Raw genomic sequence first — 17,291 nt, forward strand, 5'->3', positions numbered from 1 at the left:
GGTGTTCTGCAGTTTGTGTGGGCCTACTGTACTGTTGCACAGTTTATGCTGTAGAAACTATGTCCAGGACAAGGTGTTTGGAAGTTTTGTAAGATTCATAGCTAACCACACTGAAGTTATGGAGGTATTGATCAGTCTTCTCATATTTTTAAGCCTCAAATTGTCCCCCTCCCCCCCCTCTCACATCACCAGAAGTCATGATTTAAGGGGTCTTTTCTCAAAAAAAATTACCGGGGGAGCATCCCCCCGGACCCCTCTAGTATTGTTTGATCACCATTTCCACAGCCCCACCTAAAATATTTTACACCGGCCGCCACTGATCACGGACTATATTAACATCTGTGAGGAAAACGTCGTACCCACCAGGACTGTATGGTGTTTTCCCAACAACAAACCCTGGATTACCCCTGAAATAAAGGCTCTCCTGAAAGACAAAAAGAGGGCCTTCAGATCTGGCAACAGAGAGGAGCTGAAGACTGTACAGAGGGAGCTGAGGTGGAAAATCAGAGAGGGGAAAAACAGCTACAGGAAGAGGATGGAGGAACAGCTGCTGCAGAGGAACGGCAACAAAGAGCCAGACTCCCAGGTCCGGGGGGACCATCAGTGGGCAAACAACTTGAATATCTTCTTCAACAGATTTGATCAGTCATACAGGGAGCTGATGCAGGACTTCACCCTCTGGTGCCAGAGGAACCACCTCCAGCTCAACGCAGCGAAGACCAAGGAGCTGGTGGTGGATTTCAGACGGCGCAACACTTCCCCCCCCCAAATTTCCTCTCCGTGGGACTAAAGGAACTTTCTCCAATTGAACAAACAGAAAACTGAGATTATTGTTTTTGGAGCAAAGGAGGAACGATTAAAAGTCATCGCAGAGCTTCAGTCGGCAGACTTTAAAACAACAAATAAAGCAAGACATCTAGGTGTAGTGATGGACTCAGACCTGCATTTTAACAGTCACATTACAACAGTTATTAAGTCTGCATACTATCACCTGAAGAACATATCTAGGATTAAAAGACTAATGTCACAACAGGATTTAGAAAAGCTTGTCCATGCTTTTATCTTCAGCAGACTCGACTACTATTCCATTTGTGTTACGTCCCCACTAAGGTCTAGGGGACCTGTAGACAATAACACAAAATAACCAACAAAATGAGAGAGTCAGCGTAAAGGTTGACAAAAGGTTTATTGTTGTAAACCTAGAACTGAACAGAAAATGAACAGAAATACTCTGTGTGTGTGAGGAGGAGTCGAAGGATTGTGCCAAACAAAAGAAACAAGCATAAGAAAACCAGGCCTATCTACATCTATCCTTTGAAACCAAAACTCAAACAAAAACCCTCACTAACTAAAACTACTCAGAATTGGACAAAAACAGAATACAGGGGTGGCAACAATCCGCTAACCTAGTGTGTCTTAACATTAGTTATCTACGTGATGAGAAATGTACAGGGTACCCCAGACTTACCTAACTCCTCCACCTCTCAACACACACACTTTCACAAAGGTCAGACAAAACAAAGAGAATGACTTTCTTAACAAGGCAGTCAATTGCAGGCTCCTCCATCAGCAACAGGCCCAGAGTGAGAGAGAGAGAAGATTTCCTGGGTGCCTCCTTTATGGTCGGCCCTGGCTGCTGATAGGCCAGCTGAGGGTGAGAGGATCCAATCAGCCATCAGACTCAGGTGCACAGGCAGATACCGATCAGCTGCTGATTAGCTGTGCAGAACAGGGGCCGTTTCTCAATCGCGAGGATATTGGCTTCCAATCCAATATTTCAAGGATGCTACGTCATCGAGTGCCGCCGAAGGACTGTTCCAATCTCCAGCATACTTGGAATTCCACCGAGGCCGCGTCCTTGGTTTGGGAGAAATTTCGAGGCTGCACATGGGTAGATTCGCGTCCTTAAAATCCCCACAATGCTTTGCGCATGGGCCAATTTCCCCAAATCTGTGGCGGAAGATGTAAGGCAGGGCCTCTCATATGACGCACACTAGCTAGCCTGTTCCACTCTTCGTTTTCCGAATGGCAGGAAGTATTCTTGCCTTGCTTCTGAAGCAAGATGCTCGGCTCGGCTGTGCTACCAAGCCAGCATCCTCGCGATTGAGAAACGGCCAGGGAGAAGAGTGTCTTCACAGGTCTCACAAAAAAATCCATTAGAAAGCTGCAGCTAATTCAGAACGCTGCTGCTTGTGTCCTCACAAACACTAAAAGAGTGGATCACATCAGTCCAGTTCTGAAGTCTTTACACTGGCTTATGAAGATGTATTCTTTGATTCGCAGCCAGGAGAGAGTTAAAAAAGAGACTAATGGAGTCTCTGAAGGTTCAAATTAGTAATTTAATAAAGTATTATTGGTTGGAACAAACAGACAAGTCTTCACAGCGCCGTGAACAGAGGAAAGAGGACGAGTGTCCCCGTGCCGCGTGTGTACATGCGATTCCTGGCTCCTCTTCTCATTGGCTGCTTCGACAATGGGCGGGTCTTCCTCCCTGCTTCGTTCCTCTGGATTCATTTCGCATTGAAATAAGAGGATTTGGACGTTGTGTGTTTATTGAATAACACCACAAGCCTTTTTCTCCTCATATTCTCATTCATGACTTTTTGTTTGATACATTCTAAAAGGCTGAAAACATAGATAGCGTAAAACCGGAAGTGACGTCATGTAAACATTTCCTTCAAAATAAAGCAGTTTTAAGTTAAAACATTGTATGTGAACTTCCGGCTTTCAGAATAAAACAGCTTTAATTAAAACAGTGTATTTAATTTAAATTACGCCATATAAACATTGATTTTAATTTATTACACTTACAGTCTACCAAATAATTGATTTTAAAGTACTATTGCTGGTTTTTAAAGCACTAAATGGTTTAGGACCAAATTATATTAACGATCTCCTGCAAAAGTATGAACCATCCAGGAGTCTCAGGTCTTCTGGGACGGGTCTGCTCTCTGTTACAAGAGTCAGAACTAAACATGGAGAAGCAGCATTTAGTTTTTATGCCCCGACCATCTGGAACAAACTGCTGCAACTGTTAATACTTTTAAATCAAGATTAAAAACGTATCTTTTTGACGCGGCATTTGGATGAGTTGTTCAAATTCAAACTGCAGTTTGGCTTTGATCCATGTATTTTATACCTGTTGTGTTTATTTTATTATCTTTGCTTTTTAAAATGCCTGTTTTTAAATGCCTTTTTATAATGAGCTTCCACTGTATTTATTCTTAAACGTCTTTTATTTTATTTTGTAAACCACTTTGGGTTGCCGTGTGCTGAAAGGTGCTGTATAGGTGCCTTGCCTTGCCTTGTCTTTAACCTCTTAAGGACGACGGTCCCCCCAGTGGACCCCCCCCCACCGTTTTTTTTGTCTCAGGGTTTCTTAACATTTATGAAACTATTAATGTGTAGCACCAGATTAACGGGAAGAATCTCAGCTAACTGAAGATATGAACCATTTTTACCAAAACAAAACACAAGGGTAATACCAAGCCTCTGAATTAGCACTAAGTGAAAAAATGCTAACGCACTTTAGCACAGAACTCAAGATAAAGATACCCTTATTACTTATCGTGACTGCACATACAATCAGTGGCGACTGGTCATTAGGGGCAGGTGGGGCACAGCCCCACCTAGTGTCAGCAGAAAGTATTACAAATAATGATTACAAAAATGCAAAAAAATAAATAAAAAAATATATAAAATATATTTTAAGATCATGTTTAATCATCTGATTCGTCTGTACATTGCTGTTTTAGTCTGTGTTCTTCTAATTAGTGTGTCTACAGTCACAGTGTGTGCCTATTGAGCTGTTTAGAGCCATGTGGGACAAAACCTGATTATGCCCCTTCCTCTTGCTGTGAAGTGAACGATGACTGTAAAAACTACACTGCGCATGCTCAGAGTATTTTGTAATGTAATGTGTGTGGCAAAAAAATAATGACCAGAGGGGCACGGAGCTACCATCCCCACCATACGTCATCTCAAATCATTCAGAGCTGATTGGCTGTAAGTACGTGTGCCGCGAAAAGTGTGGTGTGTGAAGAGGAGACGAGAGAGCTACAGTGACGCGTCCTAAAACCAGGAAGTAAGCACAAAAAAGCAATGAGATTTCTCCAGAGGATTTTAGAAAATAGCTCGAAATAAGATCTGTGGGAAACGTACCTGTTAGATAAATGCACGTTTTGATTAGCCGGATAATATCCACATGTCTACCCTACTTTTATAATTTTTTTATCATAAATCTATGGATTAGATTTATGATAGACTTTTGAAACTACAAGAAGATAAGGAGGACTTTTACAAAAAAGTTATAGAAATTTTTGTCCAGAAGGATAGGCAAATGGACTTCATCTTCAAGTCAAGGTAAGACCGCAATTTTATTGAAAATGGGATCTTACTAAGAGAGAACAATTCAATATTTAAATGATAAAATTACATTTTTTGGGTATCCTTTTGTTGAACTGTCTGTTTAAAATTAATTGAAGCATCAGACAAAAAAAGCTTTTGAAAATAATATTATATTTTGGTTTAGGTCAAAATATAATATTTGTAAACCTGAAGAGTCAGTGCCAGTGCCTCACCAGCCATGAACCTCACTGCACGTCACTGCAGAAGCTTATATATAGACATCTAATTTTTTTGTGCCCCACCACTTTTGTACATATAAAAACGCCACTGCATACAATATATCCGATTAAAGCTGAGACTCCACAGATTATATAGGTATAGTATCATCACTGAGCGATCCGAACTCGCGACAGGGGAAGCAAACACAGACATCACAACACGTACCTTTACGGAGCTTTTACGGGAGATCGTCTCACCGTAGCTGTCAATCTGATCAAAAGACGTGTTCAATGGCATTAAACGAGAAAAAACGCGGCTGAATCGGTTGATCCATAGGTTAATAATGTACCTGTAGCTTTGAAAAAATTATTTATAATCCATAATTCCATTTTTATGTAAAAATCGGAGCGGAAAAGTTAGCTGCTAATGGTAGCCAACAGAGTGTATGCCAGTGGCGTCGCCTGGGGTAGGCATCCGGGGCTTTAGCCCCGGATGTTTTTTCTTTAGCCCCGGACAAATTCTCCCTCAATATAATACATTAACCGTACTTCTTTACCTATAGGACGGCAGATTTGTAATTTCCCGTGTTCAGTGAATGCAACATAGGCAAGCCAAGACACCACCAGACCAATCAGAGAGTTGCATGGAAATAAACGTGTTTTATTGGCTGACAGGTACGTACCTCTCCTCTGTGACAATGTTTAAACTTTAAACTGTCAGCCCCGGACGCGGAGATTCTGAAGATGGACATTAGACATGTTTTCAATAAAAAAGACGGCAATACTCAAGTGGTGGCTCACACAACAACCCCAGAGCCACCACCTGAGCCAGGTGAACAAGGTATGTACATGTCAGTAAACTTACAAGTTATGCGAACATGTAAGCAAAGCATAAATTACAGCTACGTTGACATTACTTTGAATCGCACGGGTAATCTAAACCGTTAGCAAGTAGCTATAGCGAGCCAGATATATTAAATAAACACTTTGTCATACAATATAAATGTTGTGTTTTTTAGCGTTACCTGGTGATTTCAAAGAAAGCTCTCTGGGAAATGTTGACTTACTGTTCGACAGGAAGCTAGAAGCTACCTTACAGTACACAGTTGATCCTGAGTCCTGTCAGTTAAAGTGTTTCATAGTTAGCTTAGCTAAGCATCAAACTAGCACTGAAATATATGGATGTTATGTGACAGTATTTCTGAGAAAATTCAGTTTAAATGGTGGCCTAGTTGCCACTGCTTTACTGTCGACAGCACGTTTGAACGTATTTGCAGCAGTAAATGTGGCTGTTTTTCCTCATTATCATGTCAAATTGTACAGCTTTCCTTAGTTTTGAATGCAGAAAGATGACTATTCGAGTATTACGTGAAAATGACTATATTTAAGTGTTAAGTAAATATATTAAGTGAATTACTCAAACTGCATTTGTATAGGAATGATTCTCTCCTATTGGCAGATAACTACTAACAGTGATATCTACTGTACAAGAGGTTTCCAATGTCAATTTAACTATTTTCAATTGGTTAGTATTATATTTTGTGACAGTGTGGTGACACTCATTTTAATGAAGACAAATTTGTGTATCTTGAAATTCATTTATTTGACAGAGCTGGAAACTGATTTTAAATACTTGTTTGTGTTTACCTACACAGTCATCACAGATGAGCCAAAAATAGTAGAGGATGAAGAAAGGAGAACAGGAGAAAGGGACACACAAGAAGGAGATACAACAGATAAGAACAACAATGAACAGGAACATCAGAACAGACAAGAGTCAATGGGTAACTGGGTAACTGATTTAGGGACTGCAGATACAGGGCCAAGGCAAGTGAGACATCACTGTTTTCCATCCGGCATGTTTGGCCAGCAAAAGAGATCATTTCAACCAAGTTGGTTTGATACTTTTAAATGGGTTGAATATTCTACCACTGCCAATGCAGCATTCTGCTTTAGTTGTAGACTATATGGCAAACCAAAGCAATCAAGGGATCAAAGGGACACCCTCACCACCTCAGGATACACAAACTGGAAGCGTGCATTGGATTCTTTTCGAGAACATGAAAATTCAAACATACACAAGGCTCTTCTTTCCAGTTCTCGACAGAATGCTGGAGGAGCTTCAAAACAGGTTTTCTGGAGTTGGGGAAAAAATATTAATTGGCATACAGGCATGTCACCCTCCATGGGGAGGTCGTCGACCGATTTGCGAAGGTCAAACCAAGGCGATTTAGCCGAACACTTCCACCTACAAAACAATAAAGAGTGTGAAGACAGCGAGTGATGATGGGGAGAAAAAACGAAGCAAATGAAAGGTAATGTGATGAAGGAAGCAGCAAGTGAGGAAGGAAGCAAGTGATGAGGGATTATTATTTCCTCCTTCCATCCCTTTTTTCAGTTTAATCTCATTACTAACAACTTCTAATAATTTGACATAGTTTATGATTTAATTGGAAAATCAAGTGTTTTTAAATAATAAACCTGTTTCTGATTCTGATTCTTTGATTTTTTTTGACATATGGGTGTTGAGAGATGTATAGATCTCTTAATGTTGCTCTCAAAGTGCACCAGATTGATGCTTTTAACTTCAATATTTAAAAAAAATCTTCCTGGGGGAGTTCCCCCCAAAAATAGTACTTTACCTCTGCTTATGTAACTCCGGTGTAGTGTCCCCTCGGCAACAGATCACTCACAGTTGGTGATTACTTTCCTGCATTTCAATGGACAGCATATAAAAAGGACACGTGAGCTTCATTGCTTAAGAGATCCTCACATGCCATCTCTTTAAAAAAATAAGTGTCCAGTCAACAACAAAACATCAGTGATCGTATAGTGGTAGTATATTTTTCATAAGCAATGTGAAACATTAAACTTTAAAAAACTGGTGTACAAAACTCACATACCTGCGTTGATCTCCTGGAGTGTCTCTACTCTTTCTTCTCCACCATTAGAGATTGCAAACATTTCAGAAACAGCTAGAGGTAGGGGACAAATAACTTGTTCGCTGGGCATGTCAAAAACCTCCCTGCTTTGATCAAGACTTTAGGGAGCCTTTCAGCCCCTCTGGCAAAGGGGCTGGAAAGCAAGTTTTGCAAATGCAGTACCATCTACATGCTTGTCCTGTTCCAGACACTGCTCTCAACCACTCAGGGCCTGCACAAATACCTGCAGAAAGAAACAATTGACTTGGTGCAGGCAGTAAATTACAAAACAGCAGTTGAGAACACACTGAAAAGTTACAGAAGTGACGAGAAAGCAAGACCAAGGCCCTGTGTAATGATCTTGATATTCCCGAAACTGTGACACAGAGGAAGAAGCGTAGAAACATGGAAGACTTTGTAGTCGAGGCATCGTGTGGAGCACCTCTCCCATTAGCTTATTAGCTCAGATTAGCTATTGATGATCACGTTGATAAATCATATAAAACCAATAGCCAAACACACAAAAAACATGCTGCTGTGTGAGCATTAAACGATTAACATTAAACTAAACAAACACAACAAAACGTTCTAGTCCTTATAAAATAAAAACATACATTTTGTCCACCAAAATAATACAGGCACCTTACCCTCGAGAGATCCTCACATGTTATGAGAATCTCCCACAATCCATTGCCGTAACAAAGCTAATGCAGGCACACGTTTGTTTGTGACACCAGATGGCGTAATTCTTCTTCTTCTTCTTTTATTTAATGGCGAATCGCTTTCCACTTGGAGCATATATCGCCACCTCTGGCGTAACCCGAATTAATTCTCCGATTTAACAAGGATTTTATACCACCTTTATAACTCTGTACACACACGACACACCTATATGTCGTGAGCTGATTATCGAGCCTTCATTGTAACAGATCTGGTAGGCCACCACGTTATTCTTTACTTTCTACGTCTTTATATGGAGAAGATATTACTTTTTTCTCCGTCATGTTGTTTCCATAGCAACAACAACTTCCTGTCAACAGCCAACGAAAAGTAACAAAAAACACTGTAATATCCTTTTCAGTTTCACAGAACACAAATTGGGTTATTTACATAATGTTTACAGTACTGTTTATTGTTATTTTGTAATATTCTTTGCGGAATTTGGCCATGTAAAATGTCCTATTGGGTTGCTGTACAGCCAATGCGTGACGTCATTGGTAAGCGGCGTAACGAACCCCGAACAGATTCTGGTACCTACACCGCCACTGTGGGCTCAGCCCCGAATGTTTCCAGGTCCAGGCGACGCCCCTGGTGTATGCAGCTTCCGGTTTTGGCCACGCGTCACTCTCACTCCTTATTTGTTAACGTGTTGGTGTGTATAGAACTTTCCCTCGATTCCATTGGCTCTAGCGGTTATAAAGAGATTTCATTCATCAAAATCGACCAAGGGGGGCCAGAGATATGGAAAATCCACCCAAATGATCCCAGAAGTGGGTTTTCTTTGCTAAATCTCTCTAAAAAGGTCAAATTTCACTTTTTTTGCATCAATCTTGATGCAGGGTACTTATTATATGTTGTACTTTGGATTCCTAAAGCTCAATCTGAATTTTCTTTAAAATAAAAAACATCTATACTGATTCTGACTTTTCTACATCCAACTCACAGGTTTATCATTACTTTGAGAACAAAGATTATTAATTTAACCCTTTTAGAAGGGAAGATATGGTCATTTGTTCTGGGAATGTCATTTTCGAGCCTGAGACCTGAAAAACAGGCTCAGGGTGGAACAGGTTAACAGGTGGCGAAAACCGGGGTTCTCCACGACCGAATAAGGACGTAGGTCCTTCGCTATGAAAGCTGCCACAGACTGGGTGATTTTCTTCCCTTTCTCAGAGTTGGGCGGCAGAGTTGACAGCGTCTCATCAATTCTTGGCTTGGCTGGGTCCGCTGTTTCCTTAACGGTGGCAGGCGTTAGCTTCTCACAGTGAAAACGGCTAAGGTGGTTCCTCAAGTTAGTGGTATGTCCAAGATATGTTATTTTTGTGTGACAAACTTTACACCTTGTCCAGTTCCTTCTTCCCTTTTAGTTCATAAAACCCATAATGGGTCCAGATTGTCTTTTGGCTCCTCTCCAACTTTGCCTTTTTTCGTATTTTTGTAGTGTTTATCTACTTTTTGCCGTTTGCTTTTAACATGGTTCGCAACATGCAAGCCGACCGCACCAACTCTGCTATACAATATAGCAGAGAGGAACTTCTTCACATCAGAAACTTTGTGGACAATAGCCCACCGACAGACAATGGAGATTCGCCAGCATGGCTGCCTCCTGGTGTACTACCTGAGAGACGCTGGTCAGACTGAGAAAACGAGAAAACCGACCCCCTCTTCCGAGTATTCTTCTGGCTAATGTTCAATCGATTGAAAATAAGCTACATTAACTCAGAAGTCGGATTGTTCAACGGGACATTAAGAACTGTAACGTGTTCATTTTCACTGAGACTTGGCTCCACCGCTATCCCGGTGAGTGAGCATCCTGAACTTGTATTTTCTGAGGTATTTGTTCAGAGCCCTTAAATCCAGGATAGGGCGAATTCCGTTCCCTCCCCGTTTGGGGACGAGGAAATACCTGGAATAAAAGCCGCTCTGACTCTGTTCGGGGGGCACTATATTTATGGCCTTTTTTTCTAACAGCGAGAAAATCTCCTGCTCTAGAATACGGGCCGTCTCTCCCCGGGCTTGTGAATGCACAATGCCCGAGAAGTGAGGGGGGGTGACTGCTGTCGGGGCTGGGGACTTCCTTGGCCAGCTCGTCCTCGCCTCATGCCTGGGTGGGTTTTGAACCGGGGCGGGATGTGGCTTTGGCCGTTTCGGGATCTTAAACTGGGAGGGTCACGAGGCAACCTGAGCGAAGGTCTGTCGCGGGGCCGTCGGAGGCGGCGGCTGGACCTTCCGGGGAAGACAGAGCTGGAGAGCCTCGTCTTCTCTCTTTTTGGCCTCACACCGCTGCTGCATCGAAGCCAGAGCGGTGCCGAATATGCCTTTGGGGACAATTGGCATGTCCAAAATGTCCTCTTTCTCCCTGTCTGGTAGGTTCGTCATGTTAAGCCACCTGGCTCTCTCCTGCACTACCATGATCCCAAGCGATTTACCCGTGGCTTGGACCGCACAGCGCTGCACGCAGAGGCAAATGTCCGTGATCGCGGTAATCTCGTCCCACACAGCAGGCTCAGGTTTATTCGCCATGTCCTCGCACAGCTCTGCTTGGTAAGCAGTCAGCATTGATGAGACGTTGAGTGCCCTGACAGATAAAGCCGCTGCTTTGTAAGCCGTTCGGTCATTGCTGACTGAAAACGATCCGCTTTTGCCGGCAGTGTGGGGCTCCTATTGGACGCCGAAGACAGCCGCGGTTGGAGGTGGGCTGCGACTAGCGGCTCCATAGGAGGCATGCGAAGCAAGCCGAGTTTCTCCATGCCCTCAAATTCCAGAGAGGAAGCTCCTTGGATCGGGGACTTATTTCTGAACGGGTGGTCCCTCCACGAGACAGACACCTCGTCCAACAGCTCCGGAAAAACTGGGAGAAGCTATCTTGCCATCTTCGCAGCCTGGGGCAAATTCTTCCCTTCGTAGCGAGATCTGGTGGTCTCCTTTACTACTTCAGGCCAGGGGATGTCCAGCCTGGATGCAGCGCGTTGGCACACGGCTTGCAAATCCATGCTGAGACTGGGCTAAGCTGGTATGCTTTCTCCCGGAGGGGCAGACACAGCATCAGGCTTGGCAGCCTGAGCGGATGAAATGAAGATATCGTCCTCATCCTCGTCTGAGTCGGATATGAGAAACTCCGAGGTACCCTCGTCGTCATCCTCCATATAGTCCAACTCCAAGACGTCCTCCACAGGCGGCGCCACGATGAGGTCCAGCTGGGAGCCCCAGCTAGACTCAGTGCAAGTCTCAGCCTCAGCTCACGGCTCAGCCTCCGCGGCGGCTTCCCCCATGTCTCGGTTGCCGGCCGGCATATCGCTAGACATGAAAGGGTCTCGTCCCGACAGGCTAGCTTGGCGTGCTAGCCGTCAGTGGATGCTCTTGACGGTGAAGCGGGCACAGTGTCCGCACGAACCGGGGGCGTCGATAGCTTTCCGGGCATATTCCAGCCCAAGGCAGGACGAGCAGACCTGGTGTGAGTCCGTGCTCGATATTTTATACCCGCAGCCGCAAAGTCTCCGTCTCCTCTGGTGTGAGGGAGAGAAGGGTCCATCCTTGATAGTTGGAGTGCCGACTTGGAGGGACGGAACAATAACTGGTATGTTACTGTTCAGAAAATAATCAAAAATCTTACCGTTAAAAAACGGCGGGGCAGAATCGAGTATTAGCTGGTGTGCTAATATTCAAATCTATGCGAAGCAAGTGTAGCCGGCAAGCGTCCGGCGACCGAAAATTTGCTTAGAGTGGTACAGTCTATGGACAGTTAAGCTAGCCAGGCTACTGAGAATTTAGAGATGTGCTCCGAAGCGAGAAGAGGTGTTTGAATGACGCTGCGTCGTAGCGCAAGCTACTTAAAGGGTGGGTGGATTCCCTGACGTAGTCGTCAAGATCACCAGCCAATCAGGATTGGCGTAATGAGATTGATGCTTCTGAGGCATACGCGGGGAGGCGCATCCCATAGTGAGACATTGAAACGAATGTTATGAATGAGAACTGTTTCCTGAGTTTGAAGTTGCTCTGTGTTGTAATGTCCCTGTCATCTTCATCAAAGACAGAGATCACCAGCAGCCAGAGCACACCATTACTGATGCAGCACACACTATGTATCATTTAATTTGATACATAGTGTATCAAATGGATACACTATGGCTCTTTTGAAGTTTCATTCTCTTTACTGGGAGTCCTTACTGTTTGTGAGGAGGAAAAGCTCTGTGTTGGGGTTAGCTGCATCAGAATCAGAATACCTTTATTAGTCCCACAGAGGGGAAATTTACGAAGGGAATATTTGCATGAAACCCTAAGACCCCGCTTACACAAGGACGATACGGGTTGTATCTGCATAGTTTCTCTTGCGTATAGCCCTTTCGTTTACACGAGGCCGTAACAAGCGATAGAAACAGGCCCCCGCAAACGATAACGGGGCCCAAGGTGGATAGATCTGCAAACGGAACGCTCTGGGGGGGGGGGGCAAACGGCTCTGTGTGTAAGCCTCTTTACGATCATTTTCTGATAACGATGAAATCGCCCCGCCTCCCTCTCCCCACCTCTCCTGCTCAGAGATCAGCTGCTGGGCTGTCAGAAGAGGGGGAGGAAAGAGAGGCTCCGTTTATTATTATTATATTATTATATAGAGTCGTTATCAATTTGTTTTAAAGCTCAATAAATAACAAAGAAGACCTCTGACCGGCACTTTTCTAATTTTGTCCGGAAGATTTCAACTTTAACGGACATGTTGACCGGCGAAAAAAAAATGTTTAACGGAAACTCTGCCGCATGGTTTCCCTCGTCCCTTGGAAGAGGCGGAGAGGTGGGTGTTTTTCATCTGCTGGTGGACTACCGGAGAGATTTACAGCATGAGCACACGCCGTCCACCGTGGAGAATAAACAGAAGGACAACCATGGCAACCATGCTCCGGGGTCTTCTTCACTGCTTTTGGTGTATTTTGTGGTGGCAGCAGCGCCACTTACAGGCCCGGCATATGTACTACAGCGTTTCCAGCGGTCTCGTGTGAACGGACACGTTAATTGAGCCGAATGCGTGTGAACGGAAGACTTTTTTGAAAAGTGTAAATGGGGTCTAAGTCATGCTGCTTCTACAGTGTATTGATATTTTCTGAATATCTGTTAATAAATATTTCAAATTTGCTGGTTGTTTAATTTAGAAGCCTTTAGTCAGCTAACAATTTAAGTCATAGAGATTACTGGAAAGACTGTATTCAACGTTCACTTTTCAAACAAATCTGAAAGTGGATCAGAAATGTAATAAGTTTGCCTCTGAAAACCTGTCTTTCATTCAGCATATTCAGGCAGTAGCCCATACACCAACGATGAAACACATGAGCACATACTACAGTTTAAAAAAGCAGAAATAAAATCTGAGCTGACAGAAAATGCTCTGTTTTAGTTTAATACACACAGTTAAGCTCACACACACTATTTTATGAACATATAGGTTCACCTGCTGAATTAAAAACAGAACAAATGAAGCAAAAAAAGTGAAAACCATAAAGCAGATTCAGGCAGTAGGCGTATAGATTCACACTTAAAGTATTAGCCTACAGAACAGTTTACAGAGAAGAGATAACATCTGACCCTTTACAACAAACACTATATGATCTTTCAAATGTTTAGGAACATGGTAATCCTGCTAGTAATCCCCAATGTTTTGAAATGTTACATTTAACACTTTTGTAACATCTTTGATATTTTGTTTTTTGGGCACCCTGGAGGATTTTGCACACATGATTATTCAAAATCGTTTTGACTTTCCCCCCCATTTTGTCCCAAATTGGGACAAGTACTGCCCTATTAACTGCAGTCTTTCTATTTCTGACTCACAACACTTGAGCAAGTGCCTTGAAACTACATGCTGTCCAATGACTCCACTGGTTGCATAGAAGGCAAAAGTCACCATAGTTCTACTTGATTTATAAGCTCAGTAAACAATGTCCTGATGAGTTTTTGGATTTAATTGTTAGAATTGTCAGAAATTGTTCAAAATTACATAAATAAATACCTTGAAATGTATTCATCTTAAACTCAGTTGTTTTTTTTGTATTACTTTTGCAAGCTTTGTGTCCTCCTTTTTGAATCCTCTTCTCCTGTTTCCCTTGTGCTCTTCCTTTATAAAGCTTACTACTTTTCAGGCTTCTAAGCTGTTGGCCTTAAAAGGGTAAACTCAATTCTTCCTCCTCTTTGTGTCATTGAACAACAATGAAAGTATGAAGGCGATGGATCCTCTGATCTGTTAGCAGAGTTCAGCAGCAGAACCTCTTCCCATCGATCTGCCCACGTAATGCAGTGATGTGAGGAACTGCTCTGTGTGCACAATCCCTGCAGAGCCCTGAGTCATCAAACACACACAGATGAACACTGTATTTATTACATATGTTCATAGTTACAGCTTCCGTCATATTCCTCTCTGATCGTTTGACAACGCTTGGGTTTCCCAACCTGAATCTGAACTGATCCCAAAGGTTTATAAATACAATGTAGAAATACATTTGCTACTGTATTGGTGCATGCATAAACTCAAACATAAAAAAATAAATAAAAAAGGAGCAAATAGTGAAAGAAAACAAAACATTTGAATTTTAAACAAAATATTCTTTGGTGTGTTGGTGCAAGCATATAAACAGAAATAGAAAATAAAATGGAAAAAAATAAATATTTAACAATAGAAATGTGTACAAAAAAGTGAATTATACAAAATAAAATGATGGAAGTATTGTTCAGAAATGGTCGAAATGCTCAGAGGAATGTGCAACGGTTCAGACTTATTTTAGCAATGTCAATGTGTTCCCTTATATTTATTATTATTGTTAGAAATGATGCTCGAAACAACAAAAGTAAGAGAAAATAAAATGGAAAGAATAAGCAAATATTGTAACAAAAATATTGAAAACAGAGTAACTATTTATAAAAAATCATGAAAAAGTGCAAATATTGAAAATAAACAACATAAAAAAATATTTTAAAGAAAACAGATATTTTAAAACTAAAATATGTGCAAAAAACCTTATTACTCAAATTAAATACTAGTAAATATGTGAAATTTGAGTATATTTGAATTACTAGGCTGCAGAAATGTGAGATATGGTCAGAGAAAGGTGCAAAGTTGCACAGTATTGAGTATGAGGAACAGTTCTTGAAACTCAAACCCTTCCTGTATCTTAATTATTATTATTGATAGAAAAGATGGACATAACCACACAAATAAATCTTAATTAGGTTTATTGCCAAGTAGGTTTACATATGCAAGGAATAATATTTGGTGTATAATAGTGCATACAATATATAAACACAGTAAAATAAATTAAGATGTAATATTAAAACATATATAAGACAACATATTATTTATTAATTTTATATAGATATAAAAAAGGACATATAATAAGAATATAAATAAATACTGAGAAGAATATGTGCAGTAAGTTGTGAGAGGTGTTCAACACACTTGCATTTGCAGCACAACCCACTTTTGTACAAATCTAAACAGCTGATTCTGATAGACCAATGGACTTTCTTGTTTATTTGCAGTCCAGTAAACACAGACTGAAGGTTTCTAACTGCTGCTCATGTGAGATTTCTGATGAGCTCACCTGAAGCGTTACATCACAGCGCTCGTATGAAGAGAAGCCTGTCAGGAAACATGACGCCCATGATGAATAATCCATCTGCTACCTGCTGACAAACAGCAAACATCCATCTGCACAAGAAACTTCAACTCACAACAAGCTGCGTCTTAATATTTCAGGCTGCATGTTTTCATTATGTAGATCTCCAAATGCTTTAATCTATTTGATCTTTTATTGGACATTTTCATTTCAGAATAATATATACAGTATGATATGTTTTATAATGATTGATCATGAAAGTGTTCTCAAAGCTGGTAAAGGTGCAGCTAGTTTGAATGACTTTGTATACTGCAGGGTAGCTTGTGAATTTACTCCAGGTGGAACTAAAGTCTGATTTAACACTTGATTATATTTCACATTATTAATCCTAATCTGTGAAGTAACTAAAGGTTAGTGTCGTGGAGTAAAAGTAATAAGTAGCAAAACACTTCAGAGACATGTTTTGTATAGATATGTGCCTATAATATATTGTTCAAATAATAGGTGAGCTTTAAAGTATTAGCCTACAGAACAGTACAGTTTACAGAGAAGAGAACATATCTGATCCTTTTACAACAAACACTATCAACAAACACTCATTATTTTTAAATAATTAAAATACTCAAGTAATCCACAAATCCCTCAAAGTTGTGCTTAAGCACAGTACTTGAGTAAATCTACTTAGTTACTTCCCTGCTCTGATCGTGACACACAGTGTCAAACACTGACAACAGACACATCTTTAAAAAGTACTCCAGGCTTCAGCACATAAAAAGCATATACATTTATATTTTGTGTATATACACATATAAATGTTGAATAGTATTTTTAACAATTTAAAGGTGGGGTAGGTAATTCGGAGAAGAAACCAGCTCGAGTGCGCTAGAATTTGAAAATACACAACCGGAGAAAATCTGCCACTTCCTTACAGAGCCCCTCCTCCAACACACACGAACGCGCACATGACCAATGAGGGCACGAGATAAGTTTGTGCACAGATGGAAGGCTGACAGGCAGGTAGGCCATCCAGTTATTTTAGCCGGGCCGGCTAAAATGATTGGTCGTGCTTTTTACAGTACTACGGCTTCCACAGATGAACATTTTTTATGGATTTTTTGTCAAAGCACTTAAGATATTCATTGCTATCGGGATGTTGAGAGCATTCCATGGAATATAACAAAACGTGTATCTCGAGCCGGTTTCTCAAACTTACCTACCCCACCTTTAACTTTTACTAGAGGTCTATTTTTGCTCCTTTTCTTACAACTTATATTCATGTACGCACCACTTTACACGAAAGCAAATTACTTGTATGGGTAAACCTACTTGACAATAAATCTGATTCTGATTTGCATCTGGAGTATGAAAAATAAACAAAACATGTAAACTAAAACAAAGGTATGTTTTAGTGTGTGAGGTCCGGTGCAAGCCCCCCCTCAGTATTGAGAAGTGAAAGCTTTCATTATGTCGCTATGTTTTATTTTGTGATG

The 17,291-nt window shown here is 41.4% G+C and overlaps 1 long non-coding RNA gene across 2 annotated transcripts; it reads right to left on the reverse strand.

Moving 5' to 3' along the window:
• Window positions 1-6,781: 6,781 nt before the first annotated feature.
• LOC117493639 lies at window positions 6,782-8,236 on the reverse strand. Of its 2 annotated transcripts, none has more exons than XR_004556979.1 (3): window positions 7,469-8,065; window positions 7,208-7,275; window positions 6,782-6,813 (listed from the first exon to the last, which is right to left on the reverse strand). It is a non-coding gene; the product is annotated as an uncharacterized LOC117493639 (long non-coding RNA). The 2 variants fall into 2 exon arrangements; XR_004556978.1 differs by lacking the exon at window positions 6,782-6,813 and adding an exon at window positions 8,134-8,236 and having other exon boundaries at window positions 7,107-7,275; window positions 7,469-7,730.
• Between the last annotated feature and the right edge of the window lie 9,055 nt (window positions 8,237-17,291).

Source organism: Trematomus bernacchii, unplaced genomic scaffold, assembly GCF_902827165.1.
Source record: "Trematomus bernacchii unplaced genomic scaffold, fTreBer1.1, whole genome shotgun sequence".
Classification (NCBI taxonomy): Eukaryota; Metazoa; Chordata; class Actinopteri; order Perciformes; family Nototheniidae; genus Trematomus; species Trematomus bernacchii.